General features: G+C 43.6%; 1 long non-coding RNA gene across 3 annotated transcripts in view; it reads left to right on the forward strand.

Moving 5' to 3' along the window:
* The first annotated feature begins 1,433 nt into the window (after positions 1–1,433).
* Positions 1,434–16,252, forward strand: part of LOC137374030 (uncharacterized) — a 104,841-nt gene continuing 90,022 nt past the window's right edge. For all 3 annotated transcript variants that reach the window (XR_010975754.1, XR_010975753.1, XR_010975755.1), the window contains exons 1-2: positions 1,434–1,478; positions 2,031–2,117. This is a non-coding gene — a long non-coding RNA (uncharacterized lncRNA). The remainder of the gene's footprint in view (positions 1,479–2,030; positions 2,118–16,252) is intronic.

Consider the following 16,252-nt stretch of genomic DNA (forward strand, 5'->3'; position numbering starts at 1 on the left):
CCTCAACCGAGGATTCGCCCCCCACTGTTGTTGACAGGGCCCTCAACCGTGTCCGGCCCATTTCCCGCACCTCTACTCTCACCCCTTCCCCTTCCTCCCAGAACCGTGATAGGGTTCCCCTTGTCCTCACTTTCCACCCCATCAGCCTCCATATCCAAAGGATCATCCTCCGCCATTTCCGCCACCTCCAGCGTGATGCCACTACCAAACGCATCTTCCCCTCCCTTCCCCTGTCAGCATTCTGAAGGGATCGTTCCCTCCGCGACACCCTGGTCCACTCCTCCATTACCCTCACCACCTCGTCCCCGTCCCATGGCACCCTCCCCTGCAATCGCAGGTGTAATACCTGCCCATTTACCTCCTCTCTCCTCACTATCCCAGGCCCCAAACACTCCTTTCAGGTGAAGCAGCGATTTACTTGTACTTCTTTCAATGTAGTATACTGTATTCGCTGCTCACAGTGTGGTCTCCTCTACATTGGGCAGACCAAGCGCAGACTGGGTGACCGCTTTGCAGAATACCTCCACTCAGTCCGCAAGCAGGACTGAGCTTCCGGTTGCTTGCCATTTCAACACTCTCCCCTGCTCTCATGCTCACATCTCTATCCTAGGCTTGCTGCAGTGTTGCGCTGAACATCAACACAAGCTGGAGGAACAGCATCTCATTTTCCGATCAGGCACACTACAGCCTGCCGGACTGAACATTGAGTTCAATAATTTCAGAGCATGACAGGCCCCCTATTTTACTTTTATTTTTAGTTCTTTTTTTTTTACAATTTTATTTTTTCTCTATTGTTTATTTCATTTCATCTTAGTTTGTTCAGTTTGCTTACCCACTGTTTTTTTTTCAAGTTTGTACTGGCTGCTGTTCAATATTCAGTTCGTTAACACCCTATTTGTACTAATGCTTTGTCTTTCAACACACCATTAACATATTGTTTGCCTTTGCTCCATGACCTCTTGGTCAGCTATGTGGCCTGGTCCAATCTACACCTTCTCCTTTGTTACCTCTTGCCCCACCCCCCGCTCACTTGCTTATAACCTTTGACATTTCTAATATTTGCTAGTTCCCAAGAAGGGTTACTGACCCAAAACGTTAACTCTGCTTCTCTTTTCGCAGATGCTGCCAGACCTGCTGAGTGGTTCCAGCATTTCTTGTTTCTATTTTTGGTCAGAAGATGGACTTAATACAAAACTTATCAGAAAGAGATGAGATATTCAGGTACAGACTGTAAGTATTGATAGTATTGCACAAACTGACTAAAGAGGATTACATATTTACCAAGATGTTTAATATGTTAACGTGTTCCGTTTTAATAAAAAAAACAGAACATGCTGACGTTATCATCAGGTTCCACAGTGAATGTTCCCTCCTCGACAGGAGTCCGGTGCGCAGGCGTACTACCGGCCTATATCTGGAGCATGCGTAGTGGCACTGTGATCAGAGCTCTGTGAATGCTGGAGATGCTTTTGCAACGGGTGAGGGTGCAGCCGGCGCGTGGGCGGGGGAGGCTTCAGAAACACCTGGAGTAAGGTCGCAAGCCCCGAATAAGAAGTTCTGGTCCCGCGCGTTTGCAACCTCAAGGATGTTTTCGCGAACAGGCCGAGGTTAACGGCCGCGTCTTTGTCAATGAAGGCGGGAGGGTTTAGTGCGTCGCCATCTTGGTACAGCGGAAAGCGGAGAGCATGCGCGGCTATTTTGGTGACGGCGCAGAGATTGGGCGGGGTTTCAGGGTCCCAGTGACCAGGAGAGAAAATGATCGATTTGATTCTCAGTCTGCAAACAGGGGCTGGAGAACTGAACCCAGCTACAGTAGAAGGAGGGAGAAAACTGGCAATGGAGGAAAGAAATGGTGCAGATGGTGCCATGGGTTTGCATTTCAGCACAGGGAGGAGGGAAAGTGTGTGGGACAGGGATTTACAGCTTTGGGGGAATGACAGAGGCAAAAATGTTCCATCGAGACTAGAATTGTTTGTTCTGGATTTCTATCCTGGACTGACACTGATGACTTTTATAAACTCCTTTTACAGGGTGTTCGAAGGAGAGGATTTGCAGACATTGATTATATTCTTACTATGTACACAAGGAATTTCTCACCATCTCTCCTCAAGGTGCTGGTAAGTGCTTCTTCTTCTTTGGCCTCCCTGTCTCAAGATACAATGGGTAAGTGCCTGGAGGTGGTAAGTGTTTACATCTCACTGAATTGTAACAGAAGGGACATAGGTTTAGACCCCTTGTAACTCAGAACTGATCACTGAGACTGAAAGCAGAATACTCCAGATGCTGGAAATCTGAAATAAAACAGAAAATGCTGGAAATATTCAGGTCAAGACAGCAGCTGTGGAGAGAAAGAGAGTTAACATTCCAGGTCTTTGTCCTTTTATTAGAATGGGAAAATGTTAGAGATGATGTAACAGGATTTAACCAAATACAGAGGCAGGGGAAGAGGGAGAGGAAAGAACAAAAGAGAATGGCAAAGGGAGGATAGTACAGAGGCAAAAGCAGATGGTAATGGTACTAGTTAAAAGAAGATGGGTCCAGAAGAGGTTTAAATGGGAATAGTAGAACTATTCCCAACAGCTGCTCTCTGGAAAACTGGGTGTGGTGATTGTGATGTGAAATTGTTGAACTCAATGTTGAGTCTGGAAGGCTGTAAAGTGTCTAATTGAAAGCTGAGATGCTCTTCCTCGAGCTTCACTTGAGCTTCATTAAAACAGTGTAGGAGACTGAGGACAGAGAGGACAGCATGGGAGCAAGGTGGAAAATTAAAATGACAGGCGATCAGAAGCTCAGGGGCATACTTGCAATCTGAACGGAAATGTTCTGCAAAGCGGTTACCGAGTCTGTTTATATCTCCCCATTGTAGAGGAGACTGCATCATGAGCAGTGAATACAGTATACTAACTTAAAAGAAGTACAAGTAAATTACTGTTTCATCTTGAGGGAGTGTTTGGGGTCTTGGACAGTGAGAAGGTAAAAGGGCAGGTGTTACATCTCCTGGGCTTGGATGGGAGGGAGAGAGGGTGTTGGATATGATAGAGATTTGGACCAGGGTGTCGCAGAGGGAATGGTCCCTTTGGAACACTGAAAGGGATAGGAAAGATGTGTTTGATGGCATCACGCTGGAGGTGGGGGAAATGATGGAGGAGGATGCACTGAATGTAGAGGCTGATGGGTGGAAGATGAGGACAAGGAGAACCATATCTGGGAAGGAATTAGAGAAAAAGTGCAGGAAACGGAGTGGAAATGGAAGGAGGAGGCTGGAGGGAGTGGGTTCGTAAACCCCGGGGCAACGTGAGCTTCTCGCACACTGAGCGCAGCCCCAAATCCCAGTATAAAACCGGGAACGTTTTCCAATTTCCAATCACCCTCTCAAACCCACAATAAGAATCTCCTGGTCCCATGTTTGTACCAAGCAGGATGGCAGCTGCAGGGGCTTCTTCTGGTGACAGACCCGGGTTAACTGCTGCCATCTTTCTAGGGGGCAATGTGCAGCAGGACACCTGAGTGGCCATCCTGTGCCAGCCCAGGGGGAGAGTATGTTGTTAATTTCTATCCTGGACTGACAGTGATAGCTTTTGTAAACTCCTTTTACAGGGGCTTAGAAGGGGAGGATTGACAGATGGGAAACTCAATTCAAACAACACATCAAGATCTGACAGTCACTTGATTCATGAGGACCTGAATATCAACCGCCTTTAAATGTGGAAGGAAAAAGGTTAGTTCTATCTGTGGGAAATGTTGTCCAGTATCAGTACTGAGATATACCAAGCCCTGATTAGACCACACCTGGAGTATTGTGTTCAGTCTGGGCACCACACCTTAGGAAGGATATATTGGCCTTGGAATGTGTGCAGTGTAGATTAACCTGAATGATACCAGGACTCCAAGGGTTAAATTACGAGGAGAGTTTACACAAATGAATCATAGTCATTACAGTACAGAAGGAGGACATTCAGCTTCCTGATTCCATGCCAGCTCTCTGTAGAGTAATCCAGTCAGTCCCATTCCCCCGCTCTATCCCCGTAGTCCTGCAGGTTTATTTCCCTCAAATGCCCATTCAATTTCATTTTGAAATCATTGATTTGTCTCTGCTTTCAACACCCTCATAGGCAGAGAGTTCCACTCACTGTGTACTACTCACTATTTAAAAAAAAAAGTCTTCCTCACATCCCTGCTGTGTTTTTTTGCCCAGAACCTTAAATCTGTGTCCCCTGGACCTTGTACCATCAGCTAATGGGAACAGCTTTTCTTTGTCTACCTTCTCTAAACCTGTAATTATTTTGAACACCTCGATCAGATTACCCCTCAATCTCCTTTGCTCCAAGGAGACCAATCCCAGCTTCTCCAACCTTACCTTTGAGCTAAAATCTCTCATCCCTGGGGAACTATTCTGGTAAATCTCCTCTGCACCCTCAAGGACCTTCGCATCCTTCCTAAAGTGTGGTGACCACGACTGGACACAATATTCTATTTGTGGCCTAGCCAGAGCTTTATAAAGGTTCACCAGAACCTCCCTGCTATTGAACTCAATACGTCTATTTACAAAGCCCAAGATCCCATCTGCCTTTCTAACTACTCTCTCATTATGTCCTGCCACCTTCAAAGATCGATGCACATGCACCTCCAGGTCCCTCTGTCCCTGTACACTATTTCGAAGTGTGCCATTGAGTCTGTATTGCCTATCCTTATCCTTTCTGTCAAAATGCATCACCTCATTATGAAGGTTCTACTCCCTGAGATTTAGAAGACAAAGGAGCGATTTGATCAAAATTTTACTGATATTAATTGGAACTGATGGTTTCTCTCTATCTACCCTATTTCCACTGGTTGGAGAATCTAGAACCAGGGGCATGGTGTAAACGTTAGAACCAGACCTTTCAGGACTGAAGATAGGAATCTCTTTTGTACACAAAGGGTGGTAGAAGTTTGGAACTTTCTTCCACAAACAGCAGTTGATGCTCGATCAATGTTAATTTTAAATCTGACGTTGATAACAATGGTATTAAGGGATATGGGACAAAGATGGGTTTATGGAGTTAGGTCACAGATCAGCCATAATCTCATTGCATGGTGGGGCAGACCTAGGGCTAAATTGCCAACTCCTCGAATCATAGAAACTTACAGCACAGAAGGAGGCCATTCATCCCTTTGAGTTTGTGCTAGCACTTTAAAATGCAGCCGTGCTTAGTCCCACTTGTTGTCTGTAAGTTCCTCATTCTCAAATACCTGTCAACTCCCTTTTAAAATGACTGATTGATAGAATCAGGTTCCACCACCTTTTCAGGTGGAGCGTTCCCGATCCCGACAACTCTTTGTTGGTGCAGAAACTGCTGAACTCAGTGTTGAGTCTGGAAGGTTGTAAAGTATCTAATTGAAAGATGAACTGCTGTTCCTCGAGCTCCCATTGAGCTTCATTGGAACAGTGCGGGAGGCCGAGGTCAGAGTGGGACGGAGAATTAAAATGGGAAGTGACCGGAAATTCAGGACCATGCTTGCAGACAGAACGGAGGTTCCTCAAAGTGATCACCCAATCTGTGTTTGGTCTTCCCAATATAGAACAGATCACATTGTGAGCAGTGATTATAATACACTAAATTGCAAGAAGTACAAGTAAATCACTGTTCAGTTTCATCCCACAAAACCTTGAGAATAACCCAAAGGGAGCTACATTATTTAAAAAGTAAAGGTCATAAAGCAAAGCAAACCGATTGCCAGAATATCAAACTCCAGCCTAGCTAGAAACAATATTCTCAACAGATACAAACCCTAAAATAAAAGCAAAATACTGTGGATGCTGGAAATCTGAAATAAAAACAAGAAATGCTGGAAATACTCAGCAGGTCTGGCAGCATCTGTGGAGAGAGAAGCAGAGTTAATGTTTCAGATCAGTGACCCTTCTTCGGAACGGATATAAACACTACTGTCAGAATGAACGTGGTTCACTTCTGAATGTGATTAACAGTAGAATCCAATCCCTGCAGTCATTGTCAACATGTTGCTATCTCAACAGGTTGGATGATCAGTTCAACCCCTTCCCACAAACTGAGCAGATGAACAGTCTCTCCCCAGTCTGAGTGTGTTGGTGTATCAGATTATTTTTGCTTTTAAAGCTCTTCTCACAGTCAGAAGGTTTAAATAGTTTCTCATAGAATCATAGAATGATTACAGAAGGAGACCATTTAACCCCTTGTGTCTGGGCTGGCTCTCTGCAAGAGCAACTCACCAAGTCTCCCCATAACCCTGCAATGTTTTCTCTTCAGATAATTATCCCATTTCCTTTTGAAGGTCATGATTGAATCTGCCTCCACGACACTCAGTCGGTGTATTCCAGATCCTAACCACTCGCTGCAGAAAAAAGGTTTTCCTCAAGTCGCCTTTGCGTCCTCTGACAATCGCCTTAAATCGTGTTGTTTGGTTTGTGCCTCTTCCCCCAATAGGAACAGTTTCTCTCTCTCTACTCTGTCCAGGCCCCTCATGATTTTGAGCACCTCTATCAAATCTCCTCTCAAGCTTCTCTAAGGAAATCGGCCCCAGTTTCTCCAACCTGTCCATTTATCTGAAATCCCTCATCCTGGAACTATTCTTGTAAATCTTTTGTGCACCCTTTCTAATGCTTCCTAAATTCTTCCTAAACATTTTCCTGAAGTGTGGTGCCCAGAACTGGACACAACACTCCAGTTGAGGCAGAACCAGTGTTTTATAAAGCATTACCATAACTTCCTTGCTTTTGTACTCTATCCCTCTATTTATAAAGCCCAGGATCCCACATGCTTTATTAACTGCTTTCTCAACCTGCCCTGCAACTTCCAATGATTTACGCAGATATCCCCCAGGTCTCTCTGCTCCTCCATCCCCTTTAGAATTGTACACTTTATTTTATATTGCCTCTTCTCGTCCTTCCTACCAAAATGAATCACTTCACACTTCTCTGCATTAAATTCTATCTGCCACATGTCCTGTCTATGTCCTCTTGAAGTTTATCACTATCCTCCTCACAGATCACAATACTTCCAAGTTTTGTGCCATCTGCAAATTTTGAAATTGTGCCCTTTACACCCAAGTCCAGGTCATTAATATAGATCAAGGAAAAGCAGTGGTCCTAATATTGACCCCTGGGGCACCCCACTATATACCTTCCTCCAGACTGTTCACCACTACTCTCCTGTCACTTAGCCAACTTCGTATCCATGCTGCTACTGTCCCTTTTTATTCCATGGGTTCTAACTTTGCTGACAAGTCTGTTATGTGGCACTTTATCAAAGGTCTTTTGGAAGTGCATGTAAACCACATCCACCACATAACCCTCATCAACCCTTTCCATTACCTCATCAAAGAAAGGTCAAGTTAAACATGACTTGTCCTGAACAATTCCATGCTGGCTTTTCTTAATTAATTCATATTTATCCAAATGACTGTTTAATTTTGTCCCGGGTTATTGTTTCTAAAAGCTTTCCCACCCCTAAGGTTAAATTGACTGGTTTGTATTTATTGAGCTTGTCTTTACACACTTTTTTGAGCAACAGTGTAACATTTGCAATTCTCCAGTCCTCTGGCACCACCCTGTATCTATGGAGGATTGGAAGATTATGGTCAGTGCCTCTGCAATTCCCACCCTTACTTCCCTCAGTATCCTTGGATGTATCTCATCTGGTTCTGGTGACTTATCAACTTTAAGTACAGTCCTCCCATGACTAAGAGAGTGAGCGATTACCCCGTCACCTTCAATATTCCAGAGAATACAGGTTTAGTTTATCCTCCCAATCTAACCCTCGGAGAGTGTCCATGTTTCCAAACACTTTGGCTTCATCGGTCATTTAGCAGCTTATCATGGAATCCACAGGCTGCCTGGAAAAAAACTGTATAGAATCATGGAATGATAGAGAACAGAAGGAGGCCATTCAGCCCATCGTGCCTGTGTCAGCTCTTTGGTAAAGCTATCCAATTAATCCCACTCTCCTCTTTCCCCATAGCCCTGTAATATTCCCCCTCCAAGGGGAATTTAACCAGTTCCCTTTTGAATGTTGCTACTGAATGTGTTTCCACCAGCCTTTCAGTCAGTGCAGTTCAGATCAGATCACAATAACTCGATGTGTAAAATGTTTTCTTATGGCACCTCTGGTCCTTTAGCCAATCACCTGAAATCTGTGTCCTCTGTTTAACATTGGAACAGAATAGACCATTTAGCCCCTCAATGAGATTATGACTGATCTGTGACCTAACACTATATATACCCACCTTAACCCCATATCCCTTAATCCCCTTGGTTAAGAAAAACCCATCAATCTCTGATTTAACATTAACGATTGATCGAGCAACAATTGCAGTTTGTGGAAGAGAATTCCAAACTTCTTTTGTGTGTATAAGTGTTTCTGAATTTCACTCCTGAAGGTCTGGCTCTAGTTTTTAGACTATGCCCCCCTAGTCCTAGACTCCCAAGCAGTGGAAATAGGGAAGATGGAGAGAAACTCAGTCCCAATTAATATCTCAAACTTTGATCTAATCACCTCTTATTCTTCTGAATTCTAAAGACTACAACTGCAGTTTTTGTAATTTTTCCTCATAATTTAATCCTTGCATTCCAGGTATCTTTCTGGTAAATCTACACTGCACACCCTCCAAGGCCATTATATCCTTGCTATGGTGTGGTGTCCAGATCTGAACACAGGTGTGGTCTAACCAGGACTTTGTATAGTTGAAGCATGACTTCTAACTCCCTTGTGTTCTAGTCCTCGAGATATAAAGGCCAGCATTTCATTAGCCTTTTTGATTATTTTCTGTACTCATTCATAACATTTTAATGATTTATGTACCTGGAACCCCAAATGTCTTTGAACCTCTGAACACTGTTTCGAGCTTTTCATCATTTTGAAAGTATCCTGTTCTATCCTTTTTAGGTGGAAAGTGGATGACCTCACATTTGCTAACGTTGAAATCCATTTGCTACGGTTTTTCCCCTTCATTTAATCTATCAATATCTTTTTGTCATTTTATGCTTCCATCTCCACTGTTTACAATTCTGCCTATCTTGATGCAATCAGCAAACTTGGATATGTGACTTTCTATCTCATCTAAGTTGTTTATAAATACGGTGAATAGTTGAAGCTCTTGCGGGACATCACTAGTCACATCCTGCCGATTACACTACCTGCCCATTATCCCTACTCCAATTCCATGAGCTTCAACTTTAACTAACAGTTTCAATTGAGGGAATTTACCAAATGTCTTCTTGTAGTTCATCTAAATAACACCCACAGACAGTCTCCTGTCTGCTACTTTAGTCACCAGTTCCAGAAATTTAATCAGGTTTGTCAGGTATCACCTATCCTTTACAAATCCATGCAGGCTCTCTCTGATCAGCTGAACATTTTCAAGCTGTTCAATCACCTTATCCTGAATTATAGACTCGAGTAATTTCCCGACAGCAGTTGTTAGTTTAACTGATTTCATTGTCTCACCTTTAAACTGCAGAGTGTCGGGTAATTACTAGAGTCTATCATTACGATCTCTGTGCTCCTCCAATTCTGGCCTCTTGAGCATCCCCGATTTGAATTGCTCCACAATTGGTAGCTGTGCCTTCAGCCACCAGGACCCTGGGCTCTGGAATCCCCTCCCTGAACCTCTGCACTTCTCTATCTATCTGTTCTCCTGGAACAAACTCCATAATACCCACCCATTTTACCAAGCCTTTCACCATGTCTCCTGATATCTCCTTATGTGGCTGTGTCAGATTTTGTTTGATAATGCTCCTGTAAAGCTTCTTGGGACATTTTACTAAGTTAAAGGTGCTATATAAATACAATATATTGTTGAGGTTATGTGGTAGTTGGTTCAGTTCAGAGTCAAATCGGAAGCCAAGGTCATAAACAGTCTGGTTCAGCCTCAGACTGAGGTCAGGAGTTGGTGCTTAGGGAATGGAATTGATGCTGGAGGTCTTGTGGGCCTGAGCAATGATCCACTGGCTGGTCAAGAGCCCTATTACCAGAGTATTCATCCACTCCTGCTGTGTAGGATTACAGGACAGAAACAGGCCATACAGCCCACTCAATGGGATGACAAAAGGTTCATTTTCTATCCCTATAAATGACTACAGTGACAATGACGACTGTGCTTTGAGCATGCTCTGTGCGGGTGGTGGAGAGGGACAGAGGCAGAACAGTCGGCTCAGGAAGAGGGTGGAGTCATGGGAGGAATTGGAGCCATGGGTGGGCTGGGAAGCTTCATAAACCTATCAAGGGTGACCTGGTAAACACAAGGAGCGAGACTGCCATCTGAGGGATCATAGGAAATAGGAGCCGGAGTTGGCCATTCGGCCTGTCGAGCCTGCTCCGCCATTAAAATAGATCATGGCTGATCATCTGCCTTTACGCCATTTCCCCCCACTATCCCCATATCCCTTGATGTTGTTAGTATTCAGAAATCTATTCATTTCTGTCTTGAACATGCTCAATGATTGAGCTTCCACAGCCCTCTGGGGTAGAGAATTCCACCGATTCAACACCCTCTGAGTAAAGAAATTCCTCCATCTCAGTTGTAAATGGTCTGCCCCTTATTCTGAGAATGTGACCCCTTGTTCTAGACTCACCAGCCAGAGGAAACATCCTATCCACATCTGGCCTGTCAGGCCCTGTAAGAATTTTCTAAGTTTTCATGAGATCACCTCTCATTCTTTGAAACTCTAGAGAATACAGGCCCAGTTTCCTCAATCTCTCCTCTTAAGACAATCCTGCCATTCCAGAGATTAGTCTGGTGAACCTCTGTTGCACTTCCTCTATAGCAAGTATATCCTTCTGCAGATAAGGAGACCAAAACTGTACACAATACTCCAGATGCGGTCTCAATTGAAGCGATACATCTTTACTCCTGTACTCCAATCCCCTTGCAATGAAGGCCAACATACCATTTGCCGCCCTGATTGCTTGCTGCACCTGCGTGCTAGTTTTTAGTGACTCATGAACAAGGACACCCAGGTCTCTTTGGACATCAACACTTCCCAAACTCTCTCCATTTCAGAAATACTCTGCTTTTCTGTTTTTTTTTCTACAAAAGTGGATCCCTTCACACTTATTCACATTATATTCCATCTGCCATGTTCTTGCCCATTCCTTTAGCCTGTCCAAATCTCCTTGAAGCCTCCTTGCATCCTCCTCACAATTTATATTCCCTCCTAGTTTTGTGTCATCTGCAAATTTGGAAATATTACAATTGGTCCCCATATCCACAATCTATATAAATTATTTGAACAGCACTGATCCTTGCGGTACCCCACTCTTAACAGTCTGCCATTGAGAATGACCCATTTATTCTTGCTCTCTGTTTTCTGTCTGTTAAACAATTCTCAGTCCATTGAAGTATCTTACTCCCAATCCCATGTGGTCTAATTTTGTTTACTATCCTCCTGTTTGAGACCTTATCAAAAGCATTCTGAAAATCCAAATACACCACATTCACTGGTTTTCCTTTATCAATGCTACAAGCAACATTCTCAAAAAACTTCACCAGGTTTGTCAAACATGATTTCCCTTTCACAAATCCATGTTGATCCTGCCCAATCATATCATTATTTTCCAAGGGTCTAGTTATCTCATCCTTTATAATCGATTTTAATATTTTTCTGACTATTGACCTCAAACTAACAGGTCTGTAGTTCTGATTTCTCTCTCGCTGCATTCTTAAATAGTGGGGTTACATTTGATACTTCCCAGTCTGCAGGAAACCTTCCAGAATCTTGAAAGATAACCACCAATGCATCTGCTATCTCTATAGCCACCTCCTTCAATACTCCGGGATGTAGCTCATCTGGTCCAGGGGATTTATCAACTTTCAATCCAATTACTTTTTCCAGTACTACCTCTTTATTGATACTAATTACTTTCAGTTCCTCATTTTTACAAGTCCTTTTCTTCCCTAGTATTTCTGGGATATTTTCTGTTTCTTCCTCCATGAAGACAGACACAAAGTAATTGTTCAATCTCTCTGCTATTTCCTCATTCTCCACCACAAACTGTCCTGGCTCTGCCTGCAATGGACCCACATTCGTCCTTACTGATTGTTTCCTTTTCATTTGCCTAAAGGAGCTTTAACAGTCCTCCTTTATGTTTCTAACTAGCTTAGATTCATAATCTCTTTTCCCTTTCTTTATCAGTTTTTTGGTCCTCCTTTCGACTCTAAATTGCTCCCAATCCTTGGGCTTATCACTTTTTCTGGCAATGTTATAAGCCACTTCCTTTGAACTCATGCAATCCTTATCTTTTTTTTATTTGCCACGGTTGATTCACCTTTCCTGTTGGGATTTTGTGTCTTGGAGGAATGTATATTTGTTGTAAACCATGTAATACTTTAAATACTAACCATTGCCTGTCTACCATCAAATATTTCAATGTATTTTTCCAATCCGCCATAACCACTTGCCCCTCATACCTTTAAATAAAAGCAAAATATTGCAGATCCTGGAAATCTGAAACAAAAACAAGAAGTGCTGGAAATACTCAGCAGGTCTGGCAGCATCTGTGGAGAGAGAAGTGGAGTTAACATTTCAGGTCAGTAACCTTTCAACAGAACTGGCCAGTTCTGATGAAAGATCACTGACCTGAAACATTAACTCTGCTTCTCTCTCCACAGATGCTGCCAGACCTGTGGAGTATTTCCAGCACTTTTTGGTTTTTATGCCCCTCATACCTTTCATGGTTTCCTTTGTTCAGATTTAAGACCCTAGCTTCAGAATAAACTAAAATAAAAGCAAAATACTGCGGATGCTGGAAATCTGAAACAAAAACAAGAAATGCTGGAATCACTCAGCAGGTCTGGCAGCATCTGTGGAAAGAGAAGCAGAGTTAACGTTTCGGGTCAGTGACCCATTCCGAAGAAGGGTCACTGACCCGAAATGTTAACTCTGCTTCTCTTTCCACAGATGCTGCCAGACCTGCTGAGTGATTCCAGCATTTCTTGTTTTTGTTTCAGAATAAACTATATCTCTTTCAAAGTTCATGTAGAATTCTGTCATATTGTGGTCACTATTTCTTAATGGCTCCTTTGCAGCAAGGTTATTAATTAGCCCTTGCTCATTACATAGTACTAAATCTAAAATAGTCTGATCCCTCAACATATTGCTCCAGAAATCCACCTCTGAGCTGATCATTCGCTTTTCGAAGACAAAAGTAAACTATAATTTCTCTCAAAAAATGCGAGTAGTTTTGGTCCATATGTGGAGTGAAGATGATTTCCACCTTGTCCCATGAACCAAATCAGTGAGAGTGTCTGTACAGTGTGTAATTGTGTATCCCATTGTATCAGTGCTTCACTTCAGCCTCTTTCAGAGTTGTATCTTTAAACATGCATCTATTTAGTGATCTCTAAACTTTTACTGTTTAATCCATGTGAACGATTTATTCAGTCTAGAATATTCTTTGACTCTCTAACATCTGTTACAATCTCTAACTCAGGCTGTGCATTGGCATCATTTTGGGCATAGGCTCACTTTACGGTTTCGGGTTCAGTTAATTGTTATTGGAGCAGTTTCTGGCTGCAGGTTCAGTTTACGTTTGTTGAGGTCGGTAAAGGTTAATCGTTTAGTTTCCAGGTGCTGGGTCAGTGAACATGTCCTGGGTTAAGTGATGCTCACCTGGTCAGTTTCCAGGTGCTGAGTTACTGTGTGTGTTGGGGTAGTTAATAATCACTTGGTTAATTTCTGGTAGCTGGTTCAGTTTACATATGTTATATTAGATAATGTCCACCTGGTTCGTTTACTGGAACTGAGCCTCTGTTGGAGAATGTGGCTGGTCCTCCAGTATATTCACTAATAAATGATTCTAAGTGCTTAATTGGAAAATGTATATTTTAGAATGCTGCTACAATGTAATCTCAATATCATCTATACACATGTATATATTTTGTTGCAGGTTTGTATTAACCTAAGAGTGTTATGCCTTGTAGGTGCTATAACATTAGGAAAGTGTTGATAGCAAGGTAAGTGGGACACTTAAAAAGAGATAATGGTAATATGGGTAATTCAATTAAACTAAAAGAACATCAGAAATAAAGGAACAGAACATAAATGGAGGCAGCTTTGTTCCCATGTGAACGTAGACTAGGCACCTTATTTGGAATGTGATCAGGAGTAAAGGAGGACTGGTGTTCTGGTTCAAAATGGGGCAGGGGGTGGTGTTGGGAGGCACCTCCAGCCAGAACCATTAGTCCATCAAGAATGTTTCATGTCTACAGTGTAACAGATTCCTCTTTGCTTTGTCACAGCTATACTGATAATTTTAGCAGTAGGAAAACATGTGATCTCAGGGGTTATTGGACCGAAACATGAGTGAAAACAAGGCCTTGTGCACATCCTATTCCTGTGCCGCCAATCTCGGCAGCGAGCTCAAAAAATGGTGGCCGGCACACATGGACCACGCAGCACCATGCCACTGCGATCTCCCATGCGGCGGCTCCTTTAAATACCCAATCACGTGGATGTGGCAGTCTGTCTGTCGCCAGCAATGGTGTCCGCTGCCTCTGTGCAGGCGCTGGCACCATTTTTAAAGGGCAGCCGACCCTGCCAGCATATTTGAATTTTTAAAGTGAACCCCGTCCCAAAACTTTCAAAATAATTGTAATGCCCCTTTCCAACCAGTCTCAGTTAAAATCCCAATCAAAATTACATTAGGTATTTGCCCTTTTCCCCCTTTTGAATTCTCATCATCTCCATCCATCCACCCCCCCCCCCCCCCCCACCACCCCACCCCCACCCCCACCCCCCCCCACCACCCCACCCCCAGACTATCCAAAGTTTAAATTTCACCCCTTGCCACCATCCTTTTACACCCATTCCATTCATTTGACTCCGTACCCCGCACTGAAAATCTTAACTCCACTCCTCCCCAACCCCTTTTTCTCTTTTTTTTTTTTTTTTCCCCCCCCCCCCCCCCCCCCCCCCACCCCAGCAGTGTCATGCCGGCTTTCCCCAGATGGGGAATTGAAGTCCTGGAATGCCAGCCACTGCACTGAGAATCCCAGTGGGCCGCGAGGATTGCGGGGAAGTTGGTTTAAATTTATTCATCCCCTTAATTGGAATATTGAAATGCTGTTCCCGTTGACCAGCGGCGTGCGGGTGGCCACAGAGCCTCACTGGTGCCGGGAGGATCGGGCCTGGCCCTCCTGGTGTCGGCCTCCATGGTGGGCCTCTGCTGGAACCATTTTCTAGCCCCACCCCCCCCACAACGGAGCCCGATGTCGGGGGCACGGTAAAATCCAGCCCAAGGTGATGGTGGTAAGTCAGTGATTGGTCCAGTGAAATTTAGTATTTTTGTATTCTAGGAAGAGCTATACAAAGGGGGTCCAACAGCCAAAAGGTGTAGAAGACTACAAGAGACAATCGGAGGATGAGGCAAGTGTTCTCACCAGGGCTGCAGGCATTTGTCACTGACTTTTACCCAAGGCAGATACAGGGCCACATAACACTCACTAACACCTTGTAAACTACTTCTCAGCTATTGCTTATGTATCCAACTCATGCAGAATAAAGTTTAATCACTGCCATCAAGAGACCAATGTCGACTCGTAAATTCGGGTAGATGGAGAAAAACTATTTCCACTGGTTGGGGAATCTAGGATTAGGAGCCATAGTCTAGAAATGAGAACCAGACCTTTTCAGCAGTGAAATTAGAAAACACCTGTACACACTGTGGTGTAAGTTTAGAACTCTCTTCCACAAACAGCAATTGATGCTAGATCAATTGGAAATTTTAAATCTGAGATTCATAGATTTCTGTAAACAAATGGGACAAAGGTGGGTGCATGGAGTTAGGTCATGATGTCATTGAATGGCAGAACAGGGGTAAATGGCCTCCTCCTATTCCTATGTTCCTATTATAAATCAACCTCCATCACCAAGATGACACACGGCTGAATCCCCACGTGAATATCAACTAGTCATATATGAACAAAGAACAATACAGCACAGGAACAGGCCATTCGGCCCGCCAATCCTGCACCAATCGTGATTCCTGTCTAAACTAAAACCTTCTGCACTTCTGGGGTCCTTATCCTTCTATTCCCATCCATGTATTTGTCAAGATGCCTCTTTAAACATCGCTATCATAACTGCTTCGACCACCTCCCCCGGCAGCAAGTTCCAGGCACTCACCACCCTCTGTAAAGAACTTGCCTCGCACATCCCCTCTAAACTTTGCCCCTCGCACCTTAAACCTACGTGCCCCAGTAACTGACTCTTCCACCCTGGGAAAAAGCTTCTGACTATCCA

The sequence above is a fragment of the Heterodontus francisci genome, chromosome 9, assembly GCF_036365525.1.
Source record: "Heterodontus francisci isolate sHetFra1 chromosome 9, sHetFra1.hap1, whole genome shotgun sequence".
NCBI lineage: Eukaryota > Metazoa > Chordata > Chondrichthyes > Heterodontiformes > Heterodontidae > Heterodontus > Heterodontus francisci.